Genomic DNA, 18,444 nt, shown 5'->3' with positions numbered 1-18,444 from the left:
GAAATGGCACAGGTTATTCCGAGGGATAAATCATATCTCCCAGCGCTCCCGGCAGCGGCTTGTCCATCCTTGTGCGTCATTAGTCATCTTGACGAAAATAAAAGGGAAAAAAAACAAACGCAGCCAAAACAGCGCAGACTCGACACGGCTTGTCTGGCTGGCAATCCTGACCTTGCGTCTGAGAAAACAAAATGAGGAAAGTGTCTCCGGATCTGCGCGTGTTGCTGCTCGTATCATTGCATCAGTTCTGGCGGAAGGGAAAAACACTTTTGTTTTGATTAATTCTCAAAATTGCAAAAACGCAAGGAGCCTTATTGAATCTTCCTTGTAACCACTGATATGGTATTGCGTTATTTCCCCCCCACCCCTCCCAAAAAAATAAAGTACATCGTCAAGTGTGTATGGTTATTCTCAGGAGGGACGATAAAACTCATTCCCGTCTTTTTGAAAGGTTAATTGTATTATTGGGGACCCGGCAGTGAGACGGGGCCACGGGCGTCACGGACAGACCTCCACCACCCAGCGCCATCACAAACAGAGCTCCACCACCCAGTGCCATCACAAACAGAGCTCCACCCCCCAGCGCCATCACAGACAGAGCTCCACCACCAAGCGCCATCACAAACAGAGCTCCACCTTCCAGCGCCATCAGACAGACCTCCACCACCCAGCGCCATCACAAACAGAGCTCCACCACCCAGCGTCATCACAGACAGAGCTCCACCTTCCAGCGCCATCACAAACAGAGCTCCACCTTCCAGCGCCATCAGACAGACCTCCACCTCCCAGCGCCATCACAGACAGACCTCCACCATCCAGCCTTACTCTGATGATGAACATGCAGATACGTGGAGGTCAGCGGTGCTGTCGCCACCTGATTAATATTTCATGGCCCAGGTTTCACAAGTAGCAGATTTCACAGCTCAGCCCGCGCAGATTGGGTTTCCAGCGGGAGGAGTCGGAGGCTGGAAACGCTATCGCCAGGAAGAGATGCGATCTCCTCTGGGGGAGGGGGGGCGGGGGGGGGGGGCTCGGACCTAATCATGATAATAGATGGGCTTTTTTTAGGTCTATGGGGTCCCAGGATGTGAGCTTTCGCGGAACCATGCACACATATGCTAACACACCCATGCGCACCCACATGCTAACACACACGCATGCGCAGACATGCACACACACGCACACACACAGACACACACACACAGACACACAGACAAAACTGAACCTTTCTCATGTACTCAAGAGACTTCAGCGAACCCAGTCAATAAGCCTTCAGCCTCTCAGGGTCATGGGCCGGTAGAAGGTGGTAAAACAGATGAACCGCCTCGTCCTCTCGGGGCACGGTGTGGAGCCGGAAGACGCAGTGCGGGACGCCTTGTGGCTTCCTGACGCACGACGTTACTTCCTGGCGCTACTTCCTGGCGCCTGCCTCATGGTGTTACTACTACCATGCGTTACTTCCTGGGCTTACTTCCTCGCGCCTGGCATCAGCGTCTTGCATTACGTCCTGGTATTACTTCCTGGCGCCTGGCGCTACTTCCCGACGCCAGGCGTTACTTCCTGGCGCCTGGCGCTACTTCCTGTCGCCTGCCGCTACTTGGAGACGACACCCCTGCTCAGAGTGAACCGTCTGTGTGCCGTTGCCAGGACGATAAATGTTTCATCTGGGCCCGCAACGCCGCCATGGTGGCACATCTGACATATGACAGAGGGTCTTAGTCAAGCCCGGGGACTCTACTACTCCCCCACCCCCCCCCCCCCACCTAGGCCTACTACACAACGCAGCACTATATGTGTCACGGGGAATGTGACATGCAGCGACGGAGTGGAATCCAGGGGCCACTCAGTGAGGATTCATCTAATGCGTCCCCTCGACGTCTGACAGCCGGCTGGAATAACATCAGCAGCAGCAGCAGCATTGGTGGCGGCGGTGGGGGGGGAAGGGTCTGGCCGCCATTATAGCACGTTGAGAGGTGTTTGCAGAGCAATGTATGCCCCCCCCCCACCCCCCCTTGTGAACAACAAACAACCAGAAGGTGAGAAAACACATCCAGCAATATTAAGTTCTCAAAAATTGCAGCAAACACACATTAAAAAGGGATAACTCTCCTGGGACGCGTTGTTTTGTTATCATTTGATTTAAACAAGGCCCGTGTAAACTGGTCTCTCGTCCTTGCACTTAAAATTAGGGTTAGAAAATAGGGTTAGAAAATTGTGTAGCATCTTATCCTAGCTATCTTTGTTTTAAACAGGGAATGGCTTAACCTAGCGATTGTTAGTGCTTGACACTTGGTTCTATGAACATCCTTACTGTACCGACAGCGGTATATTGTCGTTTCTCTTTCTTCTGCCAATTGTACTTATTGTTAGTCGCTTTGGATAAAAGCGTTTGATAAACACCCTTAATGTAAATTTAAATGTAAACTAGGCCGATGTAAGCAGGTGTCTAGATGAACTGGTTAAGATTCAAGCACAGAAAAGGCTACACAGTTTTACGTCGCATTGAACCAGAACCGCTTTGGGTTTCTTCATGGGATCCAAGTTGCTTTTTACATCAACATGATTAGACAGCAATAATAAGCATGTGACCGATGCCTCACAAAGCACAAACTCAAATTGCAGCAATTGAGGATGAAAGCTTCTGAAAGCATGCGATTACCAAAGCCAAATTGGCTCCATCTCCCCCTGACCATGAATGCTTTGGGCCCAATCTCGTGTAATCTGATGATTCTGTGGAATTTCCGTTCATGGGAAAAAAAACGTATTTCTTCCGGATGACACCAGCGAGGGGAGGTGATAGTGTGACCACATGTTCCATAAGAGGAGCAGGAGGAGAGGTCTTTATGAAGGTGAGACCTAACGCCTTGTTCACACTACATGCGTTTGTCGGCGGATGGGGGCTTTTTGACGCATCCGTGTGTTTTCCTGGGGTGTATTACAAAGGTGATTTCATTGGGACAGCGCTATTTGCATAACGCGATCTGATTGGACGACGGATCCGTCGCTGCCTGAAAAGTTGAACATTCCTCAACTTTTGACGAAGAGACGGAGGGACCCACAATGCATTTCGCGTGCATAGTCAATGAGATCTGTCGACGGACACACGTGGGGCTAGGCTATTATTTTTTGTTCTTTTAAATGACGAACCAGTGTTCGTGACGTCACCCGTTTATTTTCACAGCCGTGGCGATCTTTGTAGACGTTGACTCCGCCTGCTCCCGGCTATCCTGCACAACACAGGACTGTATGCAAAAATGTAGTTCAACATCTGACCTGTGAAGGGCAGTCGTACGCTAAACAGCATCTTAACTGCCGAAATCATTCAACAAAAATGGTAGTCCCCTTCACTTTAATTAGTGTTTCTACTGACTTTTCAGGCAAACAGACATCCATCCAAACTAATTATGGGGCATTTTAATTTTGTTTGAAATTCATTTTGGAAAAAGTTACAGCCCTAATATATTATAAATAAAAATGGTAATTTTCATAAAAAAGCTAAAGTATTTCAAAATAGAGATTGAGCTTCCTTCATTGGTCTTACTTAGTCAGTGTCCCACCATGCTGTTTGTAGCCCTGGCTTGCGTTTCCCATTCTCTATTCAGCCCTCCACCCACAAGCACCTGCCAGGACAGCAGGCAGGTACTGGGGCCATCACAACCATTACAAATAAAAATATACTTTAACACTATTCAGTATGCTGGGCTTTTTGTTTTTTAACTAGGTGACTGTTCTCCATGTATCAGAGATATATATATTCAAATTATTATTATATTAATAATTGGAATTTAACATATTATATTAAATATTCCAATAATGAAAGTATAGTTTTTAAAAGTTTTTAAACTTTAAACTAAGCTTCAGTAAACCTCAGAATAAAATGATACTATGCAAACAGCTGTAAGAGCTACTATAAGAACCCAATGTCATTTTACCATGAGTACACCTCCCATAGGCCTAAGCAGTGTCCTGGAGGAGAAATCAAAGAAAAGAGCTTAAGAAATTATTCAGAATGGCCCGTCTTGGTTTAAAGCCCACTCGCCACCACGGCAAGGCGCAGGACAGCAGCGGGAACAAGACTGGAAAAACATAAATAGACGGAAGAGAACAAGACATAAGGCGTTTTACCTCTAATTTTTCCTCCAGACTTAGGGTCTCAAATCTGTGCTCCAATAGATGATCTACCAAATTCATGTTGTCGATTCGTTTTCGTTTGTGAGCCTCCGGCATGTTTGTTAGCAAAGTTATCCTTCTCCTTCTCTTCTTCGCTACCGGACTTCTAGCGGGCGGCACGTGAGGTGAGAGGTCACTCGAGTCATGACTCATCACGTGCCTCACCCTACAGCCAATGAACTGTGAAAAACGAGGGCACCACTTCCACGAGCTAGCCCCACAAGTAAAATAATCTCCGTCCACTTCAACAGAAACACGCTGAGCATGCGCATCTCAGTTTTTCAAGTCCAATACACATTACATTGGGCTGGCGGGGCTAGCCCCTCAAGACGAACTCAGCCGGAAGAAGCAAGCCAGGGTCGACTAAAAATGAAATAAAATATGCATAATCTTTTTTATATATATTTTTCTTCATTTTCATTTTCTGTTCTTGTTTTCTTGTGAGAGAAGGTGGGGCCAAGCCCCACTTGCCCCTAATGACCAGTCGCCACTGCTTCTCGCACAAAGGACAACTCTGCTGTCTGCTCATAGACAATCCCCTCCCCGATCCTGCGTCGATACTCAGTTTCCATGTCAACGTCTTAATTAAATTTCACGGCAAAAAATGACTTTTTCGGTTTCCGTCGTAATTGTCATTCCTTCATTTCTTTTTAAATATGTTTCCGGTCGAGTTTGTTTTGAATGGCCTTTTCCTAATTCATGTCACTTGGGGTACCTCTTTTGAAGTTGCGCTGTTCAACTTTGAGCCCTTTTCCCCGTTAGTGAGCGGGAGACTTATGGAATTAAAATAATTCAGTCTCAGCGCTCCGTCCTCCTAACCGGCTCGACGGCTGTGTGATGAAGACCAGCGGAGCGTGGCGATGGGGGTGGGGGGGAGAGTACGATTCTTAGAAACCAAGAGAGTCGGCAGAATTTTTTCATTGTTAGAATATATTAGTTGTAGGATGGGAATTAGCCGATAACAATATTGAAAACACTTTCGCACAGTATTGATTACAGAGAGGTCTCACGTTTTGACAGGGCGACAGTCAGTGGAAAGGAACACAGATCAGATCAATATGGAATATAATGCAGTTTGCCGTTGACATGATTTAAACAGGTAGGAAATAAATCACCTTTGTAGGCGGAACCAAAAAAAAATAAAAAAGTTATTTTCTTCGCCTGAAATTGATTGCAACTGGAAGAAGATCTTTGACTTTACTTTGTAAATATTAAAGTCTAAACAAAGTGAAAACATGCCATAAGGGATTGTTGATTTTGTGAGCTCAGCCTGCCCTGGCCATCATATCCCTTATTTTCCGGGTAGGCTATACTAGGTTATTAACTTATCCTGGAAATAATAGTATATTAAACAAATCCCAGCACCACACCAAAAGGAGGCAGCAAATCAGAGCTAAACATATCTATCTGCGTTTCATTTCCACATGGTAAGAGAGCAACACAAAACAGGTTTATAATATTTGGATGTTTTATTTTCTTTAAATCAAGCAGGTTACATTTCATTCGTTTTTACACAATCTGATATTTGGAGGCATTTGCAAATATGCTCATAAATTACATGATTTGTAATCCCAAAGAATGAGGTGGTTAATGATCAATATTGGGATCAACAGTGATCACCCTACTAATGTTGGCATTACGTATGCAGGCAGCAAAAGAAAAGTTCCCATTAAGGTCTCATGTGAAACACCACAGGTCTGTAATACTCAGGAACACATGAAAATGGGTTTTGATGCGGCAAACAAAGGTTCAAATATCCTCCAAAGCACTTCAAGCCCTCAAAGAATGAAACTCAAAACAGATGAGGTAAAAGAGGAAACTTCTAAATTAAAGTGGAGCGACCCAGGGACAAGTCTGGTTTGGGTTAAAGATTATGGATGGTTAACTTTGTGTAACGTGTTTGGACAAGCAAGTTTAGGTTTTAGGCAAGCGACTTCAGGTATTAGGCATGCGACTTCAGGCAAGCGACTTCAGGTATTAGGCAAGCGAGTTTAGCCAAGCGAGTACAGGCAAGCGAGTCAAGCTAAGCGAGTTTAGGTTTTATGCAAGCGAGTTTAGCCAAGCGAGTTTAGGTTTTATGCAAGCGAGTTTAGCCAAGCGAGTTTAGGTTTTATGCAAGCGAGTTTAGCCAAGCGAGTTTAGGTTTTATGCAAGCGAGTTTAGCCAAGCGAGTTTAGGTTTTATGCAAGCGAGTTTAGCCAAGCGAGTTTAGGCAAGCGAGTCAAGCTAAGCAAGTTTAGGTTTTATGCAAGCGAGTTTAGGCAAGCGAGTTTAGGCAAGCGAGTTTAGGCAAGCGAGTTTAGGCAAGCGAGTTTAGGCAAGCGAGTTTAGGCAAGCGAGTTTAGGCAAGCGAGTTCAGGTATTAGGCAAACGAGTTTAGGCAAGCAAGTTCAGGTATTAGGCAAGCGACGCGAGTTTAGCCAAGCAAGTTCAGGTTTTATGCAAGCGAGTTTAGACAAGCGAGTTTAGGTAAGAGTCAAGTTACTTTAGGCCTCACTTTATTTGCGGTTAAATTGCGGCATTAGGTTTAGAAAGAAGGTTAAGATCCAGGCTCAGGTTTGCTTCCAGCCTCGTCCCTCTAGCCGCTCCCTATAAAGAGGGTTCCCAGCTACCGTGTTAAAATACAACAGCTGGGATTACAGATATGGAGTACAGAAATAAATGACAAAGATTGATTCAAACATTCTTCCCCCAAAATGTGGTGCAACATAAAATGGAGAAAATAATTACTTTCTCTCCATTGAAACCCAGTCATAACTTACGATCTCACGAGGTCCCGCCGCAAGGGGCGGACTTACGAGCTCTACGAGCTCTATAGAGTGTGCACTGTGTGTTGATGTTGGGTGTGGATTAATGTACTGGTGTAGCCATCCAGGGATCCTCAGGGTTTATGGGAGTAGGACACACTGGTGTAGTTCAGTACTGTGAAGTAAATTGATGCAAAAAGTAGAATCAGTGTCAAGGGCAATCAAATGTCTATAAATGCAGGAACAGCCCCATCTGGTCTCAATCAGCATTTGATTTCATAGACTTAAATTAGCGAAAAAACAAGCATTTATTTACCACAACAGTCCTAGTGCTGGAGAACCAGGTTTCAAAAAAATTCAATACGAGCCTCCAGGTGCATTGGAGTTACTGCATTTAATTAACTTAAATTATTAAGGGATTATATAATTGCCGTTTGACGCGTTAGGTCTGTTCAAGGAGGAAGTAAATATTTACCAGCGTTGGGTCTCTGCACCATGCCACCCAGCTGCCGCACATCTGGTCTCCCTTTAAGTCGCCTGAAGGAGAGGTCAACTTAATTGAACCTAAGGGGAATGGGTCACAAGAAAAGGTAAGGATAAATCAAAGCTAAACATAGAAAGGATGAAAACAAGCATTGTCCAACATGGGGTTCGGCGATATTTTGATGTAAAAACATTTAGGTGTACGATCCAACCATCAAAAACAGGCTCTTCTTATCATGTTTCCAATGTACCCCGAGTTGCTACGCCCTCATCAGCCACCAGGTGGCAGACTTGATTTTGTCAGTAGAAGGAGCAAAATAGCCATCCAGCTTGATTACAGCAATAGTAGAGGAGCGAGTCAAAAGAATGCGTTTCAGCACCATCAGCCATTGGCTCTTGTTCAAGGACATCCCGCTGATTGGCTGAAGTCAGATCTTATTCTCTAGAAAGTTTGTTACAGAAGAAGCCCCTAGTATCAAAGCAACATACCCGCCAAACAAAACTAACCCTGTTGAATAAATGAAAATGTCTTCAAGATGGTCAATCCAGTATCTTACCGGTTCCACATGGAGTCTCTAGTCGGCTGCGCTGCGGGCCTTAGGTCCGTCCTCTGCTCCGGGACGAGGTCCGGAGTATAAGGAACCAGTCAGTCATCAAGCTGCTTGGTCTCTTCAAAGAGGTGGAGGTTTGACCGCCTGCACCATGAGGACGCTGTGGATACGGTATGGGACCATTTATCAGCGGATCTGAACTGCAGAACTTTAATCACATCAGCTGTAGATTTATGTACCTTCTCCGGAAAGATGAGTGGTCGTCAGCCCCTGAGCAGTGATCTTCATCCCCAGTGACTCCTTCAATCCTGCTGGAGCAAACACTCAGTTACCATTTGGAGATGACCCAGCTACCCTAGTGTACTCACTACTAAGTGATACAACCCGGTTCAGTGTTTCCCCCAGACAATGTCTTAAGGTACGAACACACCAAACGCGTAACCCGCGTAAGATTTACGCGTGTAACGCAGCTAAAATGTTGCTTGACCATTTTGTGTCAAAAATGGTCCTACGTACGCAGCTACGCGCCTGTGGCTGCACTGGATTTAGGAGTCCGAGGAAGTAAACCCAAACGCCGCCGTGTTTGGGTGCATGATAGAGCTTGGATCGGGTTGGATTAAATAATCTCAGATATAAATAATAATCTGGTTCAATAACTTCACATGGTGTGTGTTCAGTTCGCAATAATACATACAACCGCCTTTTCAATTGCATTCAAAATGCTTTATGGCACGACTATTGTTTTGAACAGTATACAGTATTACCGACAAATTATTTATCTATATTTTTTGTACTTGAGGAAAGTATGTTTTCTTTCCCTACGAGTTTTGCACTTTGATATTGCATAATTATTTTTTATATATAATTTTTCTACATTGGTAGTCAAGGCGGGGCCCTACTGTTAAGACGGCCTTAACCACACAGTGCTGGGGGAAACACTGCAGCTACTTGAGTTAAACATGAGTTTAGTCCCCACATGGCGACGCCACAGTTCATGGCTGCGCTCTTTGATTTCCTCGTTGATCAGATTGACCTGGAGAAAGAGCTTACCTTCCATGGATGAGGAGCTAGTTGGTCTAATCACGAGCCGCCTTCGGACCTCCACCGCCGGATCCCCCAGCCGTCCTCCAGCACCGGGACCGTCTCCTCCAGGACCTCCACCGGGCCAACCGCCTGGACCTCCACCGCCGGGACCGTCTCCTCCAGGACCTCCACCGCCGGGACCGTCTCCTCCAGGACCTCCACCGCCGGGACCGTCTCCTCCAGGACCTCCACCGGGCCGACCGCCTGGACCTCCACCGCCGGGACCGTCTCCTCCAGGACCTCCACCGGGCCGACCGCCTGGACCTCCACCGCCGGGACCGTCTCCTCCAGGACCTCCACCGGGCCGACCGCCTGGACCTCCACCGCCGGGACCGTCTCCTCCAGGACCTCCACCGGGCCGACCGCCTGGACCTCCACCGCCGAGACCGTCTCCACCAGGACCTCCACCGGGCCGACCGCCTGGACCTCCACCGCCGGGACCGTCTCCTCCAGGACCTCCACCGGGCCGACCGCCTGGACCTCCACCGCCGAGACCGTCTCCTCCAGGACCTCCACCGGGCCGACCGCCTGGACCTCCGCAACGTCGCCTCATTTCTTCTGAAATGTGACACACGTTCTATTTGCAACCCGGACATTCCTCCCCGTTCATGATGCACTGGAGAAGAGTTTAGCTTTACTGGATGAGGAGCCGCCGCCTCCGGGACGCCGCCGCCGGGCCCTCCAGGACGCCGCCGGGCCCTCCAGGACGCCGCCGCCGCCGGGCCCTCCAGGACGCCGCCGCCGGGCCCTCCAGGTTGGACCCAACCGCCGCCGCCGGGCCCTCCGACTCCAGGACCTCCAGGTTGGCCTCCACCTCCAGGCCTGCCGTTGCCTCCAGGACCGCCGTTTCCTCCAGGACCTCGGCCGTCTCCAGGCCTTCCAGGTTGGCCGCCTCCAGGCCCTTCTGAAATGTGAGACACAAATTCCAGTTGCACACTGGAACATTTCTCCCCTTTCATCATGGATGCACTGAAGAAGAGTTTAACTTTACTGGATGAGGAGCCGCCACCTGGCCCTCCATGCCGCCCCTTCCAGGTTGGACGCCTCCAGGACCTCCAGGCCACCGCCGCCTCCAGGCTGGCCTCTGCCTCCAGGACCTCCGCCTCAGTCCTTCTGAAAGGCGAATGACACGTTCCATTTACACACTGCACATTTCTCCCCGTACATGATGCAGATAATCAACTCCTCCTCTGCTTTAGCTCCCACAGATCTCACTGATGCCCTACTGTGCAGTCTTGAGTGAGGTATTATTTAACCCAACAGCCAGCCACACACACCTAGCCTACATCCTGGAGCTGGTCCTAGTGGCTGAGAATGCATCTGACATTTTTCAGAACACCTCAGAGTTGCCGTGGCTGCATGTCAAAGGTTTAATTCTAAACAATTCACCAAGCCTAGAAAAAATGTGCAGCTGTGCAGTTCCGTGTCTCACCGTTCTGCATCCGTTGGGCTGCACGGCTCCCGGCCTTCCCTCCACCTGCAGCGAGCGCCTCCAGACGACCTCACGGCGAGCACCTCCAGACGACCGCCACGAACCACCAGACGAGCACCTCCAGACGACCGCCTCCATCACCTCTACTGAAACAAGACAAAATCTATTTAAACACTGGAGATTTTTTCCCGCCCTTCCCTCCACCTGCAGCGAGCGCCTCCAGACGACCGCCATGGACCTCACGGCGAGCACCTCCAGACGACCGCCACGGACCTCCAGACGAGCACCTCCAGACGACCGCCTCCATCACCTCTACTGAAACAAGACAAAATCTATTTAAACACTGGAGATTTTTTTTCTCCTCGCTCACTCAGATGTCAATAGCTTATCTTCTCCCATTCTGTGCATTCTTGAGAAGTATCATTTCCTATAAACTCCCAAACCCAGCCACACATCTAATCTTCATAAGGACACTAGTCCTAGTGGCTGAGAACGCTTGGCTAACAAGCCAATCACAACCAATGACTGAATTCCAGTTTTATTCTGAACCGTTTGACCACGCCAAGGAGTTTATAGGATGTGCAGTTCCACGGCTCACCCGTCTGTTCCTGTAGGACTGAACGGCTCCTGGCCACCATCCACCTGCAGCTCCCAGCTCCAGACCCGCTCTGTTGAAGCCTCTGGGAGTACAATCCACTCCTGAAGAAAAACTGTTCATAAATCATTTGGTACTCTGCAATCCTTGGAAATATTATGAAGCATGAGTTAGAATAGAAAATGTTTAAATCCTGTATAATGATTAATTGTTGTACAAATGTGTATAGTTCTATTGATTACTTTTTTACTTCTATAAAACATTGAATGAATAGTGGGAAACTACACAAGAAAAGTAAATGAATGCGGTTTTAACGCGGTTATATCAGTAAAGCAAGTCTTACCCAAAAAGTCAATAAATGGTGACCACATTTTATCATTATTATTATTAACTATTTAGTGCTTCACTAAATTCCTATAGCAAGTGGAAACGTTACTCTCCTTCATTGGTGATGTTCATGTTCCTCGATATCTTCCAATGGACTCGTTGTGAAATCCTTTGCGTCGAAGTGCGTTGTTCAATTTCCAAGGGGCGTGTCTAAAGGGCGCGATCTAAAATGGGTCGATGCTATGCTATTGGATAGGCCTCGACTAATCATAGCATTGGAACGGGTGATGCAGAAATACATATTCCTCAAAATCTTTGAGTAGTAGTCGTTCGTTCTTTTAGTGAGCATAATACAGTCTTTAGTTCACTAACTTTCATCTTTGTTGTTGAAACACCTCTACATGTTGCGTATATCCAACCTCACATTAGATAGCCTAAAGGGTTGCTATTGGTCGGTCTATTTCGTACCGGGCAGAAAACGTTATATAACGGAGGGGCGCCTGACCGCATCTTTGAAGAGCAAATTATATACGAGGTCCGTCTAGTTCCGAAGCTATTGGTACACACCCTGACAGAAATACGCAAAACGAATATTGAAATGTTAATTTTGGCATTTAATTTGCATCTACATTTTGCCAGTGAAGGAGTTTAGGTTTGCCAATCCGAGGTCTAACAGGCAGTAAACATGTTCATTAAAATACAAATGCAAAGTCCACAGAACGCGAATAAAAACCACATTGCACCACCAGCGGTCAACAGCAGCAGCAGCAAGTGTATTGAAAGTAGAAAAAAGTAGTAAAGAGAAGAATAGAATTGGGAGAGTGGTGTGCAAGTCAGACACCGCATCTAACCCAGGACCACCTTGCAGATCACAAGCAGCAAACCTTCTACCAGAGTCAGACCAACCAAACACACATCAACAGGCCCCCAGTCAGTAGGGTCAGTCAGACAGGTTTCCACAGAAGGGCTCAGTCGGGTTATGGGTTGAGCAAAAACAGACCCCTTTCTTCTTTTCGGACATGTGGAGTCGGACATGTTTCAAGTTATCCGTGGATTCCTGAGGGCAGTGAAGTATCTGCAGAAGGTGACGTCCAGGTCCAGCGGTCTGCCGCATTGACCACGAGATCTTTAACCGAGTGGGACCGCCTCGGTTTGTAGTAGGCTAGGCCTAGAACAGTTTGTGTTCAACAGCGTGGAGGTCCTCGTTTCCATCAGAGTTGCTGCAGTTCTTCCATGCTGCTTCCACAGTGAGCAGAGGACACTTCCCAGTGTGGTGGTCGGTGCTGTAGCGGTCCGCAGCGTTAGTTAGTCAGTCGATCCCATAGATAAACCACTCAACACAAACCACCACTTCCATCAGCAAATCCACATTAACCTCCAGCGGTAAAACATGTACAATAGAGGGGCGAGAACAGACGACAGGAGGAGATGGGGAGAGTGTAACATGTGAAGTGCTCAGGAGGAAGTGCTCAAGGAAGTAACCCGCGTTACTCACTGCGTGGGTCCCGGTGGCGGGGGGTCCACGTCGGTGGCCACGATGTCCGGATTGTTCAACCCACGCAATCCAACGCAAAATAAACGATTAACATCCGTCACGGTGGGGGCGCTTTATGAGGAGAGGCGGGGGAGACGCAGCTGAAATCAATTAAGAACTAGTGACCTTCAGAAGAACGTGATTGGTTGTGAGCGAGAAGCTCGGAGCTCGAGACGGCAAAGGCCTGCGTATTGGTTAGAGCATTTATAAGTACAGGCACTGGCTGTTTCCCAATGTCAAGGAAGCATGCTCAACGGCCGCCCTTTTAAGGACGCTACGTCATAGAACGCCGACAAGCACTGTTCCAATGTTGAGGACACTCGAAAGCCGCGCCATTTTTTGCGTCCTTTGTTTTTGAGAATTCCGAGATTTTTCAAGGATGCATCGCTGCATCCTAGACGAGCCAAAACTACCCACAATCCTCTGCGTTCACTGGGCGGGTTCTTGAACAGTACACGTTCAAACGAAGTGAAGTTATATTATTTTTCAGAAATATTTTGTGCCGTATTGCTTTTTATAGATTCATCATGTTAATGCAAATAATCAAGCCTAAAGACCTGTGCCACTTTTCAAACGTTTTTGCAACTTAATGATACGTTGCTATATTTTGCATGGACGTAGCTGGTGTTAAACACCACTGTCACCAATGTCAATTTACTCTCTCACAAGATTACATTATTTATGTATACCTATTTATGTTTGTGTTGAATCGTTTTTTAGGGTCAGCCCAGCAAACGGAGGCTTTTGTGCGCCAGGGTGGCGCACAAACATTTGTTTACCGTGGAAGGGATAGTGCCACTATCCAATGTTGTAAAATTAATGCACAAGCGATCATTTGCAATGTTTGTAATTTTTAATGAACGTATTTAATTGTATTTTATATGATATACTTATGTGTTCAAAGCACTGGTAGATTGTAGGCATATATGAATGAATGAATCAGATCAGTTAAATAATATATCCAAATAAATACACGTTTATCATCTCTTTCTTTGTCTTTTTCCCCCTGCATAATAGTAATCAACCGTACTGTAAATGTGATGCATGAATTAAGTTCTCAGACAATTTCACTTAGTTTTATAAAAATTGAATGGATTTTCCTTTTAATAAAGACAATTCGATCAACCACAACAAAGCTTTTGTGACTTCCCCAAAGAGGCTCCATGCGAAGGAGACATGACCGCATTCATAACAGACAAAAGTCAAATAAATATCGATCAGCTTGATTGCTGCCATGTTTTATTCATAAGCGCACATGTGTTTACAAGCGGACACGCAGTATTAAAAAGCGGAAGCGCTTCCACACTACCAAGTCGTTCCCAAAGTCCGACGTTACAAACGCTAGGAAGCACTCGAGCTAGCACTCTAGTCTCATCTCCATAGGACGCGACTAGCAAGGACGCGTCCTAGCAAGGCTGCATCCTTCACTTTGGGAAACAGCCACTGACTGATATGACCATATCAACCGGTGTGCTGCTGACTACTTGTACACAAGGAACCATTCGATTTTACTGTATAGATTTAGAGAAAATGTCATTTGAAAAACGTACACATGCATATTCTCGCCTTTGCAAAATTGCATTATGTCAGCACTTTGAAGTGGGCTATAGACCGAATTTCACATAAGTTCAGGCACTGACTGATATGACCATACTAACTGTTGTACTGACTACTTGTACACAAGGAACCATGTGATTTTACTGTATAGATTTGGAGAAAATGTCATTTGAAAAACGTACACATGCATATTCTCGCCTTAGCAAATTTGCTTTATGTCAGCAATTTGAAGTGGGCTATATAGACCGAATGTCACATAAGTTCAGGCACTGACTGATATGAACATACTAACTGTTGTACTGACTACTTGACCACAAGGAACCATTTGATTTTACTGTATAGATTTGGAGAAAATGTCATTTGAAAAACGTACACATGCATATTCTCGCCTTTGCAAATTTGCATTATGTCAGCAATTTGAAGTGGGCTATAGACCGAATGTCACATAAGTTCAGGCACTGACTGGTATGAACATACTAACTGTTGTACTGACTACTTGACCACAAGGAACCATTTGATTTTACTGTATAGATTTTGAGAAAATGTCATTTGAAAAACGTACACATGCATATTCTGCTGGCCAAGGGAGTCGAAGGTCCGCACTGGCGGCCAACTTGCCACAGTCAGCTGCTCACCCATAACACTGTGTTGACTTGGTAGTGGTACATGTACTTTTTAAATAAAATTAAACCTTAACCACCTTGCTACATTTTCAAACGGTTTGTTTTGTTATAAACGTCAGAGATGTAGTTACGGCACTGCATACTTGATACTGATGAATAATTATGTTAGATTCTAAAAAAAATTATATGTTCTATCGGTACAATATTATAACCACGTTAATAAGGTTTGTAAGAAACCAAACCGTTGGGAAAACGGTTGAAAATGTAGCAAGTTATGGTTATTTATAAAGTACAGATACAGTACCACTACCAACACAATGTTATGGGTGAGCAGCTGACTGGCAAGATGTCCGCAAGTGCGGACATTCTAGACGCCGCCGTAAAGGTACGAACACACCAAACGCGTACCCGCGTATAGATGTACGCGCGTAACGCAGCTAAAATGTTGCTTGACCATTTTGTGTCAAAAATGGTCCTACGTACGCAGCTACGCGCCTGTGGCTGCGCTGGATTTAGGAGTCCGAGGTAGGAAACCCAAACGCCGCCGTGTTTGGGTGCATGATAGAGCTTAGATCGGGTTAGATTAAATAATCTCGGATATAAATAACAATAATCGGGTTAAATAACTTCACATGGTGTGTCTGGTGTGTTTCCAGCATTCGTAGTGTTGATCAGCAGAGAAATAGTCTGCCAAGACGTTGAGGTTGCTTAGCAACCAGAGACTCTGTCCATGCAAGTGAACGGAGCGTTCACTCTTCGTCATAACTATCAAACCAAACATCCTTCACATTCACCGAGCGAACATTATGAAAGTAAAATGTACATTTCTCGCTAAAAATGTTTCCATAAACGCATTTAATGGCGTAACTATGTTACTATTTCCACCCAGAATAAAGAAAGATGTCGGCCGTATGCTTCTGTGCAAGGGTCACTACTCTCTGCCAGTGACGTCGGGTCAAGCTCCACGCTGATTGGCTATTGCGGCTAAGCATCACGCGTATGAGCGTAAAAAGTTAAATTTTTTGAACTCCCCGAGTACACGCGTATATGTACGCGCGTATATGTACGCGCGTATATATACGCGCCGCTAACGCGAGTAAAATGTTGCTTAATGCATGTACGCGCCTCATACGCGCGTAAACCAATGGTTCCCTATGGAAAAATTGCCGATTTTATACGCGGGTACGCGTTTGGTGTGTTCGTACCTTAAGACAGCTAGTGTTCTATATATCTACACACGTAGGTGAAGGGTTTTATTTTGAAAACGTTGCGAGATACCACCCAAAGGCTGTTTAGAGTAAAGGCGCACGAAGATTTTGTGTGACGGCTGGTTTAACCCATGGACATAATAAAGGTTTAACCGCGGATGAACGAATGGCGGCTCACTTGACCGCAGTACTGTCAACGTATGCTTTTGTCGACTGGGTTGGCTCTCAGATATACGTGTTTCTAACAAGATGATATCATTAAAGGTTACATAAAGTAACGGTTTAATAACACAAACGCAGGAAACACGTGAGCTGCTAGTTTAGCGAAAGCAGCGTCCCTAACAACCTGACGTCGTTGAAACATGCGAGCGAGCCGATAAAATCTTCCTAATAACTATCAGACTGAAGACTGAAGATTATGCAAGTAAAAAGTATATTTCTTATTAGAAACACGTTTAACGGTGAATCGGTCCTAAAATATTGCATTTCCCATTCAGATAATAAAGATTAATAAAGATCATACGCATTCACTGACTGAAGATTATTCAAGGAAAAAGTACATTTCTCGCTAGAAATGTCATAAGAAACACGTTTAATGGTGAATCTGTCCTAAAATATTGCATTTCCCATTCAGTTAATGCTGGGATTTGCGTATCATATGCACGCGAAATGGACGCATCCGCCCTCCACAGTAGTTAATGCTGGGTTTTGCGTATCATATGCACGCAAAATGGTCATTTGGCGTATGTACTGCACGCATTTTGAAAGTGTCAAACCGTGCGATCTGTACGCATATTGGTGAGACTGGGTTGGTCACTGATATTCTCTTGAGGAACAGATAATATGAATGGATGGTGAATTCCCATCTTTCACACACAAAGACACACACACACACACGCACACGCACACACACACACACACACACACACACACACACACACACACACACACACACACACACACACACACACACACCTTCCTCAGCATAACACCTTCCTCAGCCTCAGTGTGTCTTTAAGACACAGCCTTATAGAGAGTAAGAGAGTCTTTCAGTATGTGCGAATTATTCAGTTCTATAAACGTAATCATTATTCTATCAGTGCTAAGCATGGATATTAAAGTCCATCAAACCTCAATCTGTATTGGTTTTTTTTCACAGAAGCAGACAACACATTGGCTGTCTCCCTTCATGTCTGTTTGTCCCAAACGTTTCTTCAGAATGAGCTTCACTCTGCGTGTTGCGCCGGAGGAGATGGCTGCTCCTCGTCATTAGCCTCTGCCCCAGGTGTTGTGGATCTCTGTTGACACGGGACATAGTGTTTTAATAGGGTTTATTTTCATTAAAAACACCACGTTTGCACCTCGAAAGACACTATTTGTAAAGGCATAGAAAATGTGTGGCTGTTTGACAGAAGGCAAACTACACGCGCGCTGCAGGAGACGCGGTAATGTTTGTTTAAATGAATGTCGACCCAAACTACGACTGCAAACAGAAAGCCGGTTCTTTTCCAGGCAACTATTTTCATCTCATGAATGTCAATGAGGTAATAGTAGGGGTTATTTATAGGTATATGTGTGTGTGTGTTTCTGTGCGGTGTGTGTGTGTGTGTGTGTGTGTGTGTGTGTGTGTGTGTGTGTGTGTGTGTGTGTGTGTGTGTGTTTCTGTGCGTGTGTCTGTAAGGGTCCCTCTCTCAGCCTGATAATGCCCCCTGTTTTCCCTCCTGCAGAGGCAGAGGGATGTTTACGCTCAGAGAGAGAGAGAGAGAGAGAGAGAGAGGGAGAGGGAGAGGGAGAGAGAGAGAGAGAGAGAGAGAGTAAAAAATAAGAAATAGAAATGATGAAAGAAAGAAAGAAAACAAAAGTAGTAATAAACCTTTCAAAAACACACACACACACACACGCACACACACACACACACACACACACACACACATACAAACAGATTAAACACTTGTGTCCATCATCGAGGGCATTTGTGTGTGTGTGTCTGTGTCAGTGTGTGTGTGTGCTCTCGCACACTCTCACTCCCCCCCCCCCCCCCCTCACACACACACACACACATACACACACACACACACACGCAACAACAACCACACACACATACAAAACACACACAGTGTTGTCACTGCCGTCT

General features: G+C 45.9%; 1 long non-coding RNA gene across 5 annotated transcripts; it reads right to left on the bottom strand.

Annotated features, from left to right (window-relative positions):
- Window positions 1–5,620: 5,620 nt before the first annotated feature.
- LOC132459598 (uncharacterized) lies at window positions 5,621–9,767 on the bottom strand. 5 transcript variants are annotated; one of them, XR_009526270.1, is made up of 7 exons: window positions 9,673–9,767; window positions 9,002–9,592; window positions 8,191–8,259; window positions 7,958–8,111; window positions 7,393–7,481; window positions 7,030–7,092; window positions 5,621–6,973 (listed from the first exon to the last, which is right to left on the bottom strand). It is a non-coding gene; the product is annotated as an uncharacterized LOC132459598 (long non-coding RNA). The 5 variants fall into 5 exon arrangements; XR_009526271.1 differs by having other exon boundaries at window positions 9,002–9,382; window positions 9,461–9,726; XR_009526272.1 differs by having other exon boundaries at window positions 9,002–9,382; window positions 9,515–9,726.
- Window positions 9,768–18,444: the final 8,677 nt, after the last annotated feature.

This window comes from Gadus macrocephalus, chromosome 1 (genome assembly GCF_031168955.1).
Source record: "Gadus macrocephalus chromosome 1, ASM3116895v1".
NCBI lineage: Eukaryota > Metazoa > Chordata > Actinopteri > Gadiformes > Gadidae > Gadus > Gadus macrocephalus.
Note: the sequence above shows the minus strand (reverse complement) of the source record. Positions and strands in the feature narration are given on the sequence as shown.